At 34.6% G+C, this 11,172-nt stretch overlaps 1 long non-coding RNA gene across 1 annotated transcript; it reads left to right on the top strand.

Annotated features, from left to right (window-relative positions):
* Positions 1-6,530: 6,530 nt before the first annotated feature.
* On the top strand, positions 6,531-7,926 carry LOC107627511 (uncharacterized). The gene is made up of 2 exons (XR_015905317.1): positions 6,531-6,716; positions 6,830-7,926. It is a non-coding gene; the product is annotated as an uncharacterized LOC107627511 (long non-coding RNA).
* Positions 7,927-11,172: the final 3,246 nt, after the last annotated feature.

Genomic DNA, 11,172 nt, shown 5'->3' with positions numbered 1-11,172 from the left:
CACGAATTCGGCTATGAGTGTCCTCCTCTTGTCACCGGTTCCTATGGTGAGGGGGAGTGTGATGGAGCCTTCTGGTTTGAGGAAGTTGTCCCCGAGTCCCGTGACTCCGTTGCGGTGCGTTTGGAGATTTTCGTCGCGGAGCCCAAGCTTGTCGAAGGCCCCCCGGAAGAGGATGTTGGAATCTGCGCCGGTGTCTACTAGTATTCTTCGGACTAGTCCGGTTCCGATCTTCGCTGAGATTACGAAGGGTGCGTCTTCGGCTGCGGTGCCGTGCTGGCAGTCTTCGAGTAGGAAGGTTATTGCTTTGTTGGACACGGGAGTTGGGGCTTGGTTTCTGACGGCCATTACCTGGAGGTCCTTTTTTATCTTGGATTTTGACTTGCATGGCGCATCTTTGCCCGTGATGACGTTTACTATGATGGTCGGGTCTTCTTCTGGACTTTCTCTTGGGGGTCGCTTTTGGGTTCTCGGGTTACGTCCTTCTCTCTCCGGTGACCTGTCTCTTTCCGCGCGTCTCGGTTCTCTGATGATTTTAGTAAATTCTGGGAGTTTGCCGTCTCGTATGGCTTGTTCAAGGGCGTCTTTAAGGTCGAAACAATCCTGTGTTTTGTGACCGTAGCCTCGGTGGTATTCGCAGTAGAGGGTTTTGTTGCCTCCTGTCCTTTCTTTGAGTTGCCGGGCTTTCGGAATGATGCCTCGATCTGCTATTTGGTGGTATACCTCGGTAATTGGTGCTGTCAGGGGCGTGTAATTTGAGAACTTGCCTATTCTTGGTGGTCGGCTGGTCGGCCTGGGGTGGTCCCGTTGATTCTCTTTGAGTGTTGGGTTTTGGTGAGAAGCCGAGTTGCCGCGTTGGGCATTGCCGTGCTGCCGTTTGTTGGCGGCGACGACCTGGCTGACTTCTTCGTCGTTGATGTAATTTTTTGCGACGTTCTGGATCTCATGCATGGTCCATACCGGTCTGGTGGTGAGGTGTTTGCGGAAATCTTCGTTCATTAGCCCATTGGTTAGGCAAAGGCTTGCGACGGAATCCGTGAGTCCGTCGACCGTTAGGCATTCGTCGTTGAAGCGGTCGAGGTATTTTCTTGTGGATTCTTCTTGTTTTTGCGTGACCCCTAGTAAGCTGATGGGGTGTTTGGCTTTGGTGATCCTAGTAGTGAACTGGGCCATGAACTTTCGTGTAATATCGTGGAAGCTGGCTATGGATCCGTTCGGGAGGGCGTTGAACCATTTGATCGCTGGTCCGGCGAGGGTTACCGGGAAGGCTCTGCATCGGACCGCGTCGGCCGCTCCTTCTAGGTTCATTCTGGCCTCAAAAGCCGTTAGGTGTTCTTGGGGATCCTTAGTTCCATCGTATTTCATATCGGTAGGTTTGTCGAAGCCTTTGGGGAGTTTTGCCCTTAGGATTCTTTCTGTGAAGGGTGTAGCTCCCATTATTATATGGTCGTTTCTCGTGCGTTTGGTGTTTCGGTCCCTCCGATCTTCGTCTGAGTAGTGTTGATAACTCAGATCTTGAGAAGCGCTGCGGTTATGTTTTTTGTTGTATCACCGTTCTGGCGATTTCTCGTGTCTGTGATCGCGCGATGAGCTACGACCGTCTCTTCTGTCGTGCCGTCGGGTTGGCGACCTTCCGTGGCGAGATCCTGATCTTGAGGTTGCATGGCTTCCGTGCTCGTTGTTGTGTTTTCCTCTATTGGTTATCTTGCCTTCGAGTTCTTGAACTCGGAGGCAGAGATCCTGGATGATCTGCGCTGCTTTGTCGCTGGCTTTCTCAGGATGTCGTCGGTCCGTGATGTTGTGATCGTTCGTGTTTTGGATAGTGCTTGCTATTCTCGCTTGGTTCGTGACTTCACGGTGCTCGGGGGTTGGGTTAATCGGTTGAGAGTCATCCTGGCTTGAGGGGGTTTTCTCCAGGACGTCCCCCATTGGGCCCAGCTGGCGCAGGTTCCCCACAGACGGCGCCAATGTACAAGATGTCTCTGGTACGGGTTTGAGAGATGGATCGGGAACCTGCGGGTCGAGGCGGATGCCGGATCACTTGACTGGGGCGATGGGAGGTGGTACCTGCAAAGACACTCCGACGCTCAAGTCAGAATGGATCTGAGAGGTAGAAAGTATGTGGAATGGATGAATACCTGGAGGGATCTGAGTCCTCTATTTATAGGTGATGGAGAATATCTTATCTTATCTTGTTTGGCTAAGATAAAGGAGACGTTTGAATTCGAAAGTCGGTTAGGAGTCTGAGAATGCCGTTTCCGGGCCTTCTAGAAGTGAGGAACGGGTCGGACCCGGGAAACCGGTGTTGGGTTCGGTCTTGGATCCGGGATGACGGGCCGGATCCGTAACATTTTACATTTTCAATGTACTATTATATGTACACTCAAACTACATTGGCATTACAAAATCAGTCATCGTTGACTAAATATGAAGCAATAAGGCTATTTACAATGCAATTTATAGTAACTAGTCAACACTGTGGAAGGGTGTTGATTATAAAACTATAGAAATTACTAATTAGAGAGTATTGGCTTCGAGGATGATTAAATGTATATTACTGAGAGTGAATTCAATGGAAAAGTACAATCGAAAGAAATATAGTGCAGTAAATGAAGTTACAAGCGTAGCAGAGAAGAAATAAATGGAAGCTGGCAAGAAGAAAGCATAAAGTAAGAGAGTTGATAGAAAACTAACTGCAGAGGCAGCACAAAGTGTAAGCTATTGCTCCTCAAATATCTACAGAATAATGAGTTATTTGTGGTGGTTGCATAGCTTTTGCTAGCAACTTATAAAACCAGTCAAATATATTGAGTGTTAAAATTAAATAATTTCTTTTTGAGTACTTGTGTTGTTGGAAGTTTTTGGCCACATTAACTAATTATCATTTTTTTTATGTGAAGTTAGTTTAATTGTTGTAATATCTGTTCAGTTTGCTGATTTCTTCTCGTTCATTTTGAAGCTATTTCTTTTTTCCAACTACTGCTGTTAACTAATTGCTATTGCTTTATTGATTTGTTTTCTCCTCCATAGTGTTGTTTGATATGCATCACTGTCCTCCATCACTGTTAACTAATTGCTATTGCTTTATTTGTTTGATTCTGGGGGATGGGGGGTTCTTAATCCTTTTTCATTTATATTAGTTTCATTTTGTGAAAAACTAAAGTAGACAACTAACTGAGACTTGGGCTAGATGCTTTACTGTGAATTCTTATCCAATAATGTATTACAGGTTTACACACAATAGACAATAGTATAAAGAGAAACTATTTTGATATCAGGATTTATTTGTGTTCATCAGGACTATAGGCACCTTACCGACATATTATTGGGTCAGCTCCAAATCCAAGTCAATTTGCAATTCTGGTCCGAGGAATACCCCGGTCTCAAGATAGCACATATTGTGACTGAAAAAGTTTTTTTCATATTATTATGAATCAATATATTTGTCTCATCAAATGGTGTAAAATTGTACAACTCTGGTGTAGTTCAGAAATTGAAGGTCTTGCATGCTTTTTACTTTTGTAGGCTATTTAGCATTATATATTTTCGAATAAATGTTCTTTTAGGTCTCTAAACATTTGTTTCAAGGATGAAGTATCTTTTCACCATTTGAAAATCCCTTAACTAGTTTCTAATTGATAATTGGTCTAAATAGTTCTTATTACTGGTCTTATTACAGAAACCGCTTAAATCATTAATAGGAATCACTTAGACCAATTATTTAAAAAGTTAGAAACTAATTAAAAATTTTCAAATTGTAAAAGAGCACTGTCTTCTCAACAAATGGTAAATTGAGAGGATATTTATTCTGTTTATTCTTTAGGGTTAACCACCAAAAAGGTTCCGAATTATTTAAATGCTGACAAAAATACACTCAAATTTTACTATCGATAAAAATGCCTTCAAATAATTTAAAAACACAACAATGATACCTAACAGTAAATATATATTTTCAAAAAATACCTTAGAGATTGAATTTTGATACAATTTTTTGCAAGCATGATTATAAAAATAAGATATTATATATAAAAATTGGTGATTTTTCGTTATGTATATATTTTTTTATAATTTTTTTGTTAATAACCAATAATACTTTTAAAAAATCACAAAACAATATATACTTATACTTAACAAATAATCACCAAATTTTAAGATTAATAATATCTCATTTTTATAATCATGTTTGCAAAAAATTGCATCAAAAATTAATTTCTAATGTATTTTTTGAGAAATACATATTTAATGTTAGAAACTAACATTAAATATGTATCTCTCAAAAAATACATTAGAGATTGAATTTTGATACAATTTATTGCAAGCATGATTGAAAAAATGAGATATTATTATCCTTAAAATTTGGTGATTTTTCGTTGAGTATATTTTTTTTGTAATTTTTTTGTTAATAACTAATAATACTTTTAAAAAATTACAAAAAAAAATATATACTTAGAAAAAATTACCAAATTTTAAGAATAATATATATTATTTAATTATGACCGGGTCAACCGGTCCAATAACCCAATAACCTGGCCAGGTCGATTGTCGGATCGGTTCTGATAACTATGCCGGCCAGCACTACGGGCGGATCGTGTAATTAATCCATTTTATTATATTTATGTATAATTTATTTTAAAAAATTAATATATATTAAAAGAATTATATTTTCAGATGATATTTATTTAAAAAATAGATAAATTTATTATTATATAAAAAATAAAATAAACTGATGAATTATTCTGATTATTTTTTTTATACACGTTAATAGATTATATCTTTTAAGTATTTATATACTATAAAATTTGGAAGCTTTACTCTTTATTAAAAGAGGTAAACGATTAAAAATTAAAGAAATGAGTGAGTACATAATTTAGATTCTTTTAGCTTATAAGCTATCTTTTCTTTTTTTTTTTATGGATTTATATTAAATTTTTTGTTTTTCAATGTTCATCTTTTTTGTTTTTTTTTTTAATAAAAAAAGATATTAAATAAGATATCAGTAAAAGTCATTGAAAAAAAAGATAAAGAGAGTTATCTAAAAAAATCAGAAAATTATGTCAAACTCTTTTGTTTGTATTTCTGTTTTATACACATAATTTTGAGAAGATTCTCTTACTAAATTGGTGAGCATTTAGTGGTTAAAAGTATAGAGAATGAACCTAGCCAAATCTAGCTTGACTAAAAACTAGGTTTATATCATATAGGATTTGGTTAAATCCTAAGAAAATTGGTGATTGTAATCTTTAAGAAAAATAGTAAAAATTTTATCACTGTTGTGGTAGAGACTAGATGTAGATCACATTGCACATAGTAACTGAACCAGAATACATGACTCACGACAACCAAAAATAAAGAGTTTTATTTTGTTCCTGATCAATCATGAAGAGACAAATTAAAATTGTCTCCTAAAATATCAACTTGATAGACTCACCAACAAATAAGTTTCATATCTAGTTTGAAGCCAAATTGAACAAATATTTTTAAAAAGTGACTATAAATTTAACTCCCTTTCTCTAAACCATTAACATACCTTTAATTATTATTATTATTGAGCTGTATTTTATTATTGTAACTATTTTTGTGTTTTCTAGCTATTCATTGTAACTATGTCCTAGCTTTATTATTATTATTATTATTATTTACAAGGAAAAATGTGAGATACTTATTCAAATCCAGCAGGATAGAGTAAATATTTATGACCATATATATATTCTGGTGAAGAGAATTGCATAGTTACCACTTAAGGGGGGCACTGTGTAAACCACCTTATCAGTTTTGATGCAGCAATATCTCATACAGCCAAAAAGATTGAATGCGCAGCATGGACAACCATGAACTGTAACATAAAAATTACGTAGTTAATTTCACCTTATATCTATATATTAGTGACATTTTATGTGTATTTGGACATTCTCTCTAATTTACTAGACAAAAATATAGAAATAATAGTCTTTATACTTTAATCAAATTTTTAATTAAATCTTTATAATTTAAAAATTTGTAATTAATTTTTTATAATAGATTAAATCTTTTAATTATGTCATTCCTAACTATTTTTTGGTTAAAATTGCAATTATTTTTTTGAAATATTTATTTTTATGTTTGATATAAGATGAACTATAAAATACAAAATACAAAATAAAAAACTAATAAAGTTTTAATTATAAATTTTTATTTAGTATAAAGATCGAATTACAAACTTTTAAATTATAAAGACTTAATAAAAAATTTGATAAACTATAAGAGCTAACAAACTAATTAAATCACAAAGTCATTTTTTATTTTGGAAATAGGGACAAGAAAAATATAAAATTAAGATTTTGGTTTTTAAATTTTGTAAAAGAAACAATGAAAAAATAAAATAAAAAAGAAAATATTTTTTTCATAAAATTTTAAAATATAGAATGTTGAAAGAAAATATTTTCCAAACTAAATATGCCATAATATTTTCTGTATTTTCTGTATTTTCAAGATTGTAATAACACTAGTTCATAATTTTGTATCTCCAATATGATTACAGATTTTTCTAAATGATGTAAAATTGTTTGACCAGCTGCTTGACTTTGTTTTCTACATACTTATTGTTCTTGGTGGTTGCAAACAGGTTTTACTATCTTCTGTTCATTTAATTTGATAAGGTTATATCAGGGATTTTTTTTTAATATGATAAGGATGTAGCCACACTTTCAGCTCTATGGTATAGCGATGATTTTTGTTTTAAGGTATGAGAAACTTTTATCTGGTAGCCACTCATTCATGTTGAGTTTTCCATGATCTTATCTTTGTTGTGCAGTTGCGGGGTATTTTTTCTTTTTTTTCTAACTGATCTTTTCAGGCTCAACTTGTAAACTACATACAATACAGAGCTCTTCTTGAGGGATGGACTTCCTGCTTATGGCGCAAGTATACAGGTGTGTTGATTTGGAAAACACAAAATCCTTGGACTGGTCTGAGAGGCCAATTTTATGATCATCTTCTCGACTATGGCTGTCGATGCGCTGCAGAGCCAATTCATGTACAGCTTAATCTAGATACATACTTTATAGAAGTAAGTATCTAAGAGACTAAGACTAAAGTTGTCCTTTCAATAAGATGAGAAAGAAAATAACACATTATTAACAAAAACAAAAATACTCCCTTGTCTCTTAAATGAAAATTGAGATAGGAAGCAAATGGGAACAAGCTAAAAGGATATATCTGCAAATCATCAAGATTTTCCAGTTCTGAATAGTTTCTGGAAGGTCTTGCTTTAATTTTTCTCTTATTTTTCTTCTTAAAACAGGCTGTTAATACTACATCAGAGAAATTGTCTAATATGTCTAATGGAAGATCTAGATGGAATGTGTCCATACTACAAAGTTCATGAAAGCTTTCACTATGCTACCTAAAACAGTAACACCTATTTTTGAGATGGACTATCCCAAGTCGGAACACGCAAAGCCGGTCTACTTTCTTTTGCTCAAACTCTATGACAAATCGAATAACAGAGTTTTATCAAGAAACTTATATTGGTTGCACCTTCCTGGTGGAGACTACAAACTACTGGAGCCATATAGGAAGAAGAAAATACCACTCAAGATAACATCAGAGATTTTTGTCAAAGGGTCCACTTATAGATTTAAAATGCATGTGGAAAACATATCTAAAGGACCAAACATCGAAACAGTTCAACAGAACATGAACTGGGTTGGTTTAAGAGATTACACAGATGCATTGGTGGTAAAAATAACTGTTGTAAAAGTGCTGCACAAAAATTGATCAGAGTTTAGTCTTCTGATAGTGTCAGCATAAGCCAATACTCTCCAATATTCTGTTGAAATAAGTAGTAAACTCAGCAATTAGTACTTGAAGGGCCAATGATGGTATTCTTCCCTCTCTTTCAAATTTTGATGCTGCTTCTGAACCTTCAACTATATAGTTTCCAAATTTGAACATTGCTTGAGTTGGTACCATTCTGCGTCTTTATAGAAGGCTGTAATGTTGCATGTATCCGATCCTCATCATTCGGAGACTCCTTGCAGCATTCTAATGTTGCTTTCATCAAAGCTTTCTTTTTGCTGAAACACAATACACAGATAATACAGAATGATAATTAACTTCAATCCAATGTTTGTCATCACATGATAATTAACTCCTAAATTCGACAGACATTGTAGAGTGAAAAAAGAATGAAACTCAAAACCTTGGAATTGGAAAAGCTGTTACTGGAACAATTTGGAATATCTTCACATAAGTATCCTGCAGCACATATATTACAGCCCTGTTAAGAAGAATTAAGAAAAGGAAAATACAAAATGACATAAATATAAGTATTTTCAAGTATTTATGACAGAAAAAACTAAATAAGAGGATGAAGCTTTCTTTATGTATTCATAAAGTTCTGTTTCAGTTTGCACTCAAAAGATTTCTCACAAACACAAAGGATAAGTATATAGTACTATGCTGTAACACACAAAATTGAATGGAAACGCTCTAACGCAACTAACCAATAACGGCCATAACAGAATTACCTAACTCAGCCTAATCATTCCTTATAACTAAAATGCAAAAGTACCTGCTACCACAATATTTGCCATATGCACTTCATATTTTTAACATAGTAATTGTTGTTACCATAACCACTGCGACTGCATCAATGCAGCCATGTCAACCAATTTTTCCAACAAGTTTCTGCAATTACAGTTATACCCGCCAATTTTTAAGTTATCTACAAAATGCAGTCATTACAAGCCATATATACTCAATTATTATTATTTTAATATTATTATTATTATTATTATTGAGCTGTAATTTTTTACTGAAATATCAAAAATCTTGTAAGAGACATGATTCTCCTCCTAAAACCAATGGTTGATTTTGCAAGGGAAAAGATATCAGTTACTCTACATGTGTTGTTCAAAAACTCTAATTTCAGTGAAAATCGATGTCTCTGCTATCATCAACCGTGGAGTATATATGATTTTGAACCTTTGTGTATAAATTTTTCACCTATTAACAAACACAATTGTTTAGCTTCACCTATTGTTGTTCAAAAAACTCTAATATCAGATTTTATTGAGTTTAAATTACATTCCAACCCTTGAATTTGTTCCCCAGTTAACTAATTTTCGTTGAATTATGGAATTAATCATTTTCTTTTCACCTAAGTTCACAGGGTTTACCAAGATGCATGAGATGGCAAAAATCAGAGTCAGCATGAACGCCCAGTTAAAATACATATATATATAAAAGAAAAAAAAGAAGGGGCATGGTAAATGGTCCTCTTTCATTGTTAGTTTTTATGAACAATTCCTGCAATCCGAATCTTCAAGAGGATTAATTTAAAACAAACCATTTACATGATGGAAAAAAATTAGCAACTTTTTTTTTCTTTCATAAAATCACCAAATTTGTTCTTGTCTAGTACATATTGTAATCAATATTTAACATTCTTCAAAAAAAAGTTAGAAAAGGAACACGAACAAAGGCTCTAAACAGGTTTCCACAATTGCAATAATAACAAACTATAAGAGCAATGATATAGAAGATGCAATTCACTTAATTGGCCAAAAAAACGAATCAAATTCTGTTTTCTTTTCCTTTTTTCTACAAAGATACACTATCTCTATGAAATCAATTTTAAACCTGAGATTTGATTATCTTTTTTTTATCTTCTCACTATTTGATTTAATTTATTGATGAGTTTGGAAAACTCTACCTCCAATTAAGTGATGATCAAACATTATTAATAAAACCAGTTGCAAAAATTATTGATATTAAATTTATATTGATTAAATTAATTTTTGCAATGCAGGTTCAGTTTGGGCCGAAAACAAATTTCTGGAGCAAGCCCAACTACTCTCAGCCTTTGGTTTTAAAAATATATGTTGAATATGGCTGATTTAATTTTTATGTTACTTGGGCCAAAATGATTTTTATTGCTCTAAGCCCAAGTGTGTTACATGCTTTCCATTTGCTTTATGCATGTTCCAAATTTTATCAAGAAAGCAAATGTTATTAATGGGCCAAGAAACTTAATTGATTATTACAACCAAGCCCAATTCCATGAGTGTTACTCATGCTTTGTCCGAATCCATGAAGCAAAGAATAACAAATCCTCAAATGCTTCCAACGGATTCCATTACTCTTCCTGAAAGGATTTCAAAGCCAATTTAAACATTGGGAATATAAGCAAGAGAGAGAAGATTGATTTGACTAAAGGGCATCATTGCTACACGCCAATTAAGGGAAGCAAAAGCAAGATATTCTTCAATTAATTAGTTTAACCACTATTGCTTTTCTTCAGAGTCTTTCTTCTCTCTCACTTCTTTCTCTCTTCGGTTATTACACAGGAAACATTGGTAGCCATGGAAGCAAAAATGAGCTACCGAAAGGAAGAGAAAGCAAGCCTAAAGACCATCACAATGATGGCAAGAAAACATACTAAAATAAAAATGAGCTGTGGCTGAGATTGTCACCATTTATGGACAGATTTGGTGAGGTAATCTTGGCTTCTCCATGCTCAAAAAGGAAGAAGAAGATCTCGGCCAGCAAGGGAGATTCTTGAAGCATGGCTTGTCTTTGATTCTGCTCAACCACCACAGGGAGTAGCTAGAGTGGCGAAGTGATGGTTGAAGGCAGAGATTAAAGCAGATGAAGTCATCATCATCATGAAGCATCAAGGGCCAGAATTCCATCTTGGAGAGCAAGCCAAGGATGGAGAGCTCGGATTGATGAAGGGTGATGATCAAGAAAGGACTAGAGGTAATTGCATGTTGGTTAATGCATGGCTATCTCTTCTCTCTCTATGTGGCCGAACCGGTTTTGTTGAAGGAGGAAGAAGTTGGTTCGGTTTTTGCTTCAATAAGTGGAGGCTCCCCTCTTCTATATTAAAGGTGGACAGCCACTGTTTGAAGCAAGGAGAAAATTTGAGAGTGCAAGGCACAGAGTTCTCAGAGCTACCTGAGCTAACAGTTTTCTCTTCTCCTTCAATGTGTTCAGTTCTGTATTTTTCTGTTTAATTTTGTCATGTCTTGAGTCTCATGGAAAAAGGCAAACAGTGAGGTTTGTAATGAAAAAGCCATAGAGCGGAAAAAGGCAGAGAGTACAAAATTAAAAGAAAAAGCCATAGATGTCTTAAGAGTTCCTTTGTTCATCTATGTTGTGTTTCATGATTCTGTGGGAATTCCCTTGTAAGTT

The sequence above is a fragment of the Arachis ipaensis genome, chromosome B2 (genome assembly GCF_059453495.1).
Source record: "Arachis ipaensis isolate K30076 ecotype BB chromosome B2, ASM5945349v1, whole genome shotgun sequence".
NCBI lineage: Eukaryota > Viridiplantae > Streptophyta > Magnoliopsida > Fabales > Fabaceae > Arachis > Arachis ipaensis.
This window is presented reverse-complemented; position numbering and strand designations above follow the sequence as displayed.